We start from the raw sequence: 7,433 nt of genomic DNA on the forward strand, positions 1-7,433 counted from the left end.
ATATATATATATATATATATATATATATATATATAGTATTATTTTTAAAAAGTTTGCCTCATCAATAAATAGCAGAAAATGCATTTTTTAAATTAAATTTCTATGTTGTAGTTTACCTTTGTGCCTCTTGCACACACACAAAGGGAGCGTGTCAGGTTTGATGTTCCAGTTCTTCAGACAAGTAAACAGAACAAGCTGTTTGTCCAAAAAGTCACCAGAGAAACAGTCATTGTCTTTCAGTTCCTCAATACGATTCATCCACTGTTGAGCATGATGCGTCCTGAAAAAGGCCCACCAGCCTTCAATCCGCTGATTGTGATTGCTGGATCCAGAAATAAAACTGTTACTGGCAGAGAGATCAGAACTCCATCGTATGAATTTCTGCATTTCTGCCATCGTGTCATTTTCAATTCCAAAATCAGCGCGAATTCGAGCAGGTGTCCCCATCCTCCTATTAACTTCTGTTATGAAATATCCCGCAATGATTTTAGGGTCACTGCTTGTTGAGAAAGTATGAAGCCGTATCATTTGTCTGGAAAAGCCATCGATCGCTCCATTAATACAAATACCAAATGGCTTCAGTTTATCATAGGAGTCAACGTGCCACATGAAATTAGGTCCAGGATTTACATACACATGTCACATCAACCGCCTCCTTCACCTTTGTTCCACACCACTGGGGTCAAGAAATTTTAACATGTGTCTCACTGTACTTTGAGTCACAATGTATCCACCCTGAACACTTTTAAGGTGGTGAAACTTATATCCATGAAGCCTCCCATAACTCTCCAGCTGGTCAATGAGGAAGGCAGCCACATCTAGAGGATCGGACTGGTTTTTCCTTCTATACAGTCCCATTCTGTTCAGGATTCTTCTCAGAGTGCTCATACTGATGATGGTTTCATCCACACTGCGCAACAGCATCAGTATTTCTCTGTTTCTTAGACCAAGCAGGAAGTAAAACTTGATCAACATCTGCAAATTAGCCATTAGTTTTCATGAGTACAAAGGGTATTGGCATGTAGGCTAAAACCCTAGCCTACCGCCAAACTTCTTCTTACTCTTTTTACCCGAGTCTCGTTGTCCATGCAGGGTAAAAGTCAACTACTGCCAACATCTGGATGAAATGATCATGTTTGTACAGTCTGTAACTATCACGTATGTACAATGTAATTATCACATTTGTACAATATAATTATCACGTTTGTACAATATATTATGTTTGTACAATATATTTATCATGTTTGTACATCCATACATACATCCATTTTCTTCCACTTATCTGGGGTTGGGTCGCGGGGGTAACAGCCTAAGTAGGGAGGCCCAGACTTCCCTCTCCCCAGCCACTTGGTCCAGCTCCTCCGGCGGAATCCCGAGGCATTCCCAGGCCAGCCGAGAAACATAGTCCCTCTAGCGTGTCCTGGGTCTTCCTCTGGGTCTCCTCCCGGTGGGACGTGTCTGGAACACCTCACCAGGGAGGCGTCCAGGAGGCATCCTAACCAGATGCACGAGCCACCTCAACTGGCTCCTCTCGACGTGGAGAAGCAGCGGCTCTACTCTGAGTCCCTCCCGGATGATCGAGTTTCTCACCCTATCTCTAAGGGAGAGCCCAGACACCCTGCGGAGAAAACTCATTTCGGCCGCTTGTATCCGAGATCTCGTTCTTTCAGTCACAACCCAAAGCTCATGACCATAGATGAGGGTAGGAACGTAGATCAATCGGTAAATTGAGAGCTTCGCCTTTTGACTCTACTCTCTCTTCACCATGACAGACCCGTACAGCGCCCGCTGCACTGCAGACGCTGCACCTATCCGCCTATCGATCTCACGCTCCATTTTTCCCTCATTTGTGAACAAGACCCCAAGATACTTGAACTCCTCCACTTGGGGCAGGACCTCCTCCCTGACCCGGAGAGGGCACTCTACCCTTTTCCGGCTCAAGACCATGGTCTCGGATTTGGAGGAACTGAACTTCATCCCGGCTGTGTCGCACTCGGCTGCGAACCGCTCCAGCGAAAGCTGTAGATCACGGTCTGATGAGGCCAACAGGACTAGATCATCTGCAAAAAGCAGCGACGCAATCCTAAGGCCACCAAAACGGATCCCCTCAACACCTTGGCTGCACCTAGAAATTCTGTCCATAGAAGTTATGAACAGGATCAGTGACAAAGGGCAACCTTGGCGGAGTCCAACTCTCATCGGGAACAAGCCCGACTTACTGCCGGCAATTCAGACCAGGCTCTGACATACAGGGACCTAACAGCCCGTATCAAAGGGCCCTTAAGCAAGGCCCTTAATTCCCACCATCTGCTCCTCCTGGTGTTCTAGATAGCAGCTCTCTGCTCCACACAGAGGGCTGTGGTAGCTCGGTGATCTGTGGTTGCGTCAGGAAGGGCATCCGGCGTAAAAATAACTGCCATGTCTTCGTGCGACTTAGTTCGCTGTGGCGATCCCTAACACAGGGAGCAACCAAAAGAAGAAGAAAAAAAAAGTTTAAAGCAAAGAAAAACTTTAGTAAGATTCAAGTCATGAACTAAAAATATACTACATTCACTAAACTAAGAATACACAAGACTGAGACTACACTAAGCACTAACAGTAATAATAATCTGTGTTCGTCTGTCTCCTTCCTGTCCTCTCAACCAGCCGGTCAAAGCAGATGGCCGCTTGTCCTGAGCCTGGTTCTGCTGGAGGTTTCTTCCTTTTAAAAGGGAGTTTTTCTTTCCACTGTCTCCACTGTGCTTGCTCAGGATGGGAGACTGCAACAAAGCCAAGATTCAACTTGTCTGCTGGATTCCTTAGATAGAGAACTTTACTAATTGGCTTTTATGTGAATGTTCCTGTAAAGTCCCTGAGACAACTTTGTTGTGATTTGGTGCTATATAAATAAACTGAATTGAAATTGAAAAATAGTACAAAAACAATATGCCAAAATAACAGCAGCACGAACACGAGTCTGTGTGAGCAGATGAGGACTAATGAACACAGCAACATGAAATAATCAGCAGTATGAGATCAGCATCATGGATAGCAGCACACATCAACAACCAAGTGGCATTACAATGATTTTCACAGGTTTTTTTTTTTCCACAGTGATTATCCTGGTTAGAGATTCATGAGTCTAACAGCATCATGGTAGAAGCTGTTCCTCAGCCTGGTAGTTCTACACGTAATTCTCCTCAACCTCTTTCCTGAGGGTAGCATGGCAAAAAGTGTGTGTGCTGGGTGAGTGGGGTCCTTCGTGATGCAGGTGGCCCTCTTCCTGCATCTGGAGGTGTAAATTTCTGTGGTGCTGGGGAGACTGACTCCAACATCTTCTGTGCAGCCTTCACCACTTTCTGCAGAGCTTTTCTTTCTGCAGCTGTGCAGCCTCCATGCCACACGTTGATGCTGGAGCACAGGATGCTCTCCACTGCACACCTGTAGGAGGTGGTGAGGACTGAGCTTCCCAGACCAGCTCATCCCACAATCATCTCCTTTGTCAGCTTCACGTTAATGTGGAGGTTGTTCTTCCTGCACCAGCGCTCCAGGAGTTCCACCTCCTGCCTGTAGCTGGACTCATCGTTGTTTGTGATGCATCCCACCACCGCTGTATCATCTGCAAACTTTACAATATGACAGCCTGATTTGTCGTATGCAGTCATATGTTAGCAGAGTGATCAGGAGAGGGCTCAACACACAGCTCTGGGGGGAGTCCGTGCTGAGGGTTATGGTGGAGGAGGAGAAGTCGTGGATCTTCACAGATTGTGGTCTGTTGGTTAAGAAGTCTAGGACCCAGTTACATAGAGAGGAACTTAGTCCTAGTGTGAGTAGTTTCTCGATCAGGGTTTGGGGGATCATGGTGTTGAAGGCAGACATAGTCTACAAAGACCATACGGACGTAGAAATCCTTCTTCTCCAAGTGGGTGAGAGCAGTGTGGATCACAGAGGAGATGGCAACCTCTGTTGATTGATTCTTGCAGTATGCATACTGATGAGGGTCCTCGTTGATGTTGATGTTAGTTTGATGTGGGTCATGACCAGTTTTTCAAAGCATTTATCGACTGTCGGTGTGAGGGCTACCGGCTGATAGTCATTATGGCCAGTCACTGTAGAGCTCTTTGGAACTGGGATAATGATGGCAGTCTTGAGGCAGGTGAAAACTGTTGCCAGTGTGAGGGAAGAGTTAAATATGTTGGCCAGCACCTCGCAGATCTGATCAGTCTTTCAGCACCTTGTTGTTTGGGCTAATTGCCTTGTGAGGATTGATCCTCCTGAAAATATTCCTTACTTCTGCTGAGGTCACATTGAGGAACTCTATTATAGGTATCACACTTGACGTAACAATTTTGTAAATGGTAAATGGACTGTACTTATATAGCGCCTTTCTGTCTTATTTCAAGATACTCAAAGCTCTTTACACAACAATCTGTGTCCTCATTTACCTATTTATACAACACTCTACTAGATCTCTACAAAGCTAATTGAACAAATCATTCTAATGAGACTAATCAGTGCTTTAGATCACATTTATACACTAATGGGACACACATCAGAGGCTATGAGGGGTTCAGTGTCTTACCCAGGGACATTACAGCATGTGACTGCTGGTGGATTAGAACCCCCAACTCTCGTATTGGAGGACTACTGCTCTAACCACTCAGCCACAGCTGCCCCCATGCTCCTTTAGGTTGGTTTAGCACTTAGAATCCCAGTAATATACTTACAAATTTGTGATTGAGTGACAAACTTTAGAAAGGTTCACAGCAGGCTGGCTTGAAACACATCTTTGAGGTGTTCTTTATAAGACAGTTCTTGGTGGCCGGCCTCAGACTGATGAAGTCTTTTGGATGAAAGACGAAACATTACTCCCAAAAAGAAACTGTCCAGATGACCTGATTTAATCATTTTGTGATTCAAGTGGTGTAAATACTTATGAGAGTCAGAGATTCTTTATTGTCGTTCGCACCTCATGTGGTACATGTGGTGGAGCGAAATTATGTACATAGGGTCCCAGTTACATCCAACAAGAAAATGTAAAAAAAAACAATAATAACATCTAAGATATGAACAAAGAAAAACATTAACTAAAAATACACTAAGCACTAATAGCATAAAAACATTATGTCGAACAGCAGCACGAACATGAGCATGAGTCTGTGTGAGCAGATGAGCATGCATGAACACATCAACATGAAACAGTTCAGCAGCAACATGATGTGATTTTTCACAGTTATTATCCCACTTAATCTAATCACGTTAATCTAAAGGACTGTCTCCCAAGCTTTTACCAGCATGTGGGCATACCAACACATGAAAACAACACACTGGACCATGTTTACACGGACGCAAAAGATGCATACAAAGCCGAACCCCGCCCCCACCTAGGACTGTCAGACCACATCTCAATCTTAATTGTCCCTGCTTACCTGCCCCCGCTGAGATACTCCAGACCGGTACAAAAGAAAGTTAAATGTTGGATTCAGGACAGTGGCCCCATACTCAGAGATTGTTTTGAATGAACAGACTGGCAGATTTTCAGAGAAGCTGCTGAAAATGGAGGATGGCTTGATCTGGACCAATACACATCCTCAGTTCTGGGTTACATTAGTACATGTACTGGCCCTGTCTCCACCATAAGATACGTTAAAAGCTACCCAAACAGAAAACCTTGTCTGAATGCAGAGTTGCGCACCCTGCTGGCAGCCAGGAACACTGCCTTCAGGTCTGGAAACTCAAAGGAGCTGAGTAGGACAAGGAAAGAGCTGGTTGCTGGTATTAAAAAGGCCAAGGCCACATATGCACAGAGGATCGAGGGTCAATTCACCTCACAAGACCCTTGGAGCATGTGGAGTGGCATTAAGTGCATAACAGATTATAAAGGAAGGAGCGAACAATGCCCCAAAGACTCATCTCTGCCTGATGCCCTCAACAAGTTCTATGAACGCTTCGAAGACCACCCAGCACCAGACTCACCTCACCACCGGATGAAGAGCATCTCAGCGTGACCTCAGCCGAAGTAAGGAGTACTTTCAGGAAGATGAATCCACACAAAGCAACCGGCCCAGACAACATCCCTGGAAAAGGGTTGAAAGAATGTGCCGATCAGCTCTGCGAGGTGCTGGCAGACATCTTTAACACCTCACTTACCCTGGAGACAGTTCTCACCTGCCTGAAGACTGCCACCATCATCCCAGTCCCGAAAAGCTCTACAGTGACTGGTCTGAATGACTATCGGCCAGTGGCCCTCACCCCTATAGTCGCTAAATGCTTTGAAAAACTGGTCATGACCCACATCAAAACAACCATTAACATCAACGAGGACCCTCATCAGTATGCATACCGCAAGAACCGATCAGCAGAGGATGCCGCCATCTCTGTGGTCCACACTGCGCTCAACCACCTGGAGCAGAAAAACTCTTACGTCCATATGCTCTTTGTGGACTTCACATCCGCCTTCAACAGCATGATCCCCCAAACCCTGATGGACAAACTATCCACACTAGGACTAAGCCCCTCCATTTGCAACTGGGTCCTAGACTTCTTAACAAACAGACCACAGTCAGTGAGAATCCACAACTACTACTCCTCCACCATAATCCTCAGCACTGGCTCTCCTCAGGGATGTGTGTTGAGCCCCCTCCTGTTTACTCTACTCACGTATGATTGTGCAGCTACCCATCCAGGCTGTCACATTGTAAAGTTTGCAGATGATACAGCGGTGGTGGGATGCATCACAAACGAAGATGAGTTCCGCTACAGGCAAGAGGTGGAACACCTGGAGAGCTGGTGCAAAGAGAATAACCTTCACGTCAACGTGAAGAAGACAAAGGAGATGATTGTGGACTTCAGAAGGAACGAAAACATCTACACCCCTCTGAACATAAGAGGATCTGCGGTAGAAGTGGTCTCCAGCTACAAGTACTTGGGTGTACACATGAATGACAACCTCAGCTGGAGCAACAACACCACCAGCCTGATCAAGAAAGCTCATCAGAGACTCTACTTCCTCAGACGGCTGAGGCGAGCTGGTCTGGGAAGCTCAGTCCTCACCTCCTTCTACAGGTGTGCAGTGGAGAGCATCCTGTGCTCCAGCATCAACGTGTGGCATGGAGGCTGCACAGCTGCAGAAAGAAAAGCTTTGCAGAGAGTGGTGAAGGCTGCACAGAAGATGTTGGAGTCAGTCTCCCCACCATCACAGACATCTACACCTCCAGATGCAGGAAGAGGGCCACCTGCATCATGAAGGACCCCACTCACCCAGCACACACACTTGTTGCCCCACTCCCCTCAGGAAGGAGGTTGAGGAGCATTAAGTATAGAACCATTAGACTGAGGAACAGCTTCTACCCTGAGGCTGTTAGACTCATGAATCTCTAACTAGAATAATCACTGTGAAAAATCACATCATGTTGCTGCTGATCTGTTTCATGTTGCTGCTGATCTGTTTCAAT

At 46.0% G+C, this 7,433-nt stretch overlaps 1 protein-coding gene across 1 annotated transcript in view; it reads left to right on the forward strand.

Annotated features, from left to right (window-relative positions):
• Positions 1-7,433, forward strand: part of rrp36 (ribosomal RNA processing 36) — a 36,767-nt gene that overhangs the window by 28,471 nt on the left and 863 nt on the right. The window lies entirely within an intron of this gene.

The sequence above is a fragment of the Nematolebias whitei genome, chromosome 16 (genome assembly GCF_014905685.2).
Source record: "Nematolebias whitei isolate Nwh7 chromosome 16, NemWhi1, whole genome shotgun sequence".
Lineage (NCBI taxonomy): Eukaryota > Metazoa > Chordata > Actinopteri > Cyprinodontiformes > Rivulidae > Nematolebias > Nematolebias whitei.